This window comes from Chionomys nivalis, chromosome 1, assembly GCF_950005125.1.
Source record: "Chionomys nivalis chromosome 1, mChiNiv1.1, whole genome shotgun sequence".
NCBI lineage: Eukaryota > Metazoa > Chordata > Mammalia > Rodentia > Cricetidae > Chionomys > Chionomys nivalis.
Window position 1 is genome coordinate 68,401,551 of NC_080086.1, and position 1,018 is coordinate 68,402,568.

The 1,018-nt window shown below is 43.4% G+C and overlaps 1 pseudogene; it reads left to right on the forward strand.

Annotated features, from left to right (window-relative positions):
* The first annotated feature begins 430 nt into the window (after positions 1–430).
* On the forward strand, positions 431–688 carry LOC130888049 (anaphase-promoting complex subunit CDC26-like; annotated as a pseudogene).
* The last annotated feature ends 330 nt before the right edge of the window (positions 689–1,018 follow it).

The following is a 1,018-nucleotide window of genomic DNA, read 5'->3' on the forward strand; positions in this document are numbered from 1 at the left end:
ATTTAGGCACATGACTGCAGTGCCCATGGAGGCCAGGAGAGGGCACCTGGTTTCCTCTGGAGCTGCAGTTACCTGCCACTGAGAGCTTCCTGACATAGGTGCTGGGAACCGAACTTGTGTCCTTTGCAAGAACAACACATTCGAGTTCGGGCCGCGCAGCAATGGCGTCATGGTGGGAGTTGAGGTTCTGGGAAACTGCAGAGGCCTGAAAGAGGTTGTGACAGTGACTTTAAACATCCATAGCTCAACACAGGAAGCATCTGATTAATGAATGATTCACCCATTTAGAACCTGGCTAGAGCCTGTGGATAATCCTGTGAATTGAATTCATTGGTTTATAGCTGGGATTTTCTACCCAAAGTTTTTTCCTTTCTTGCCATTTCTGATAGCCTATAGCTCACTGGGTGTGACTGCCAGTGTTAACTTCAGTATGTTGTGACGGAAACCAACGTGCCTGGAACTCAAGATTGATGCCATTTAAGAGTCTGAGAGCATTCGGAAGGACTTGGAGACACACAAGAAACAGAAGGAAGATGTAGAAGGTGTATGGATCAGTGATGGAGAAGGAGACACCGGGCTTAGCAGTGACCCCAAAAGCCAGGAATAAATGATTAATGATCGAATTGGTTATAAACCTCAACCTAAGCCCAACAACTGCACATCTCAGTTTGGAAACTTCGAGTTTTAGTGATGAATTCTCCTGCATGCCAGACCTCTGGAATGGAATAAAATGATGGCAGAAATACAGAACAGATTTAGAGAATTAAGTGTGTACAACCAAGGAGAATGTTTTCTGTCTCCTGCAGAGAGAAATAATGTCTGCATGAAATTACTGCTGTTCAACTTACTGATAAGCTAGAAGCCAAATTCTGGCTTGTTTCCAGAAAGTTGAACTGTGGAAAGCTTACCTGATTTTTGTTTTTAAAATTAAATATATTTTTGGAAAAATGCAAGACATCCCTAAAAGTAGTAGCAATGAAGTTCCCAGCTCTGAGAGGTAATCGCCAGAGGTGATGTC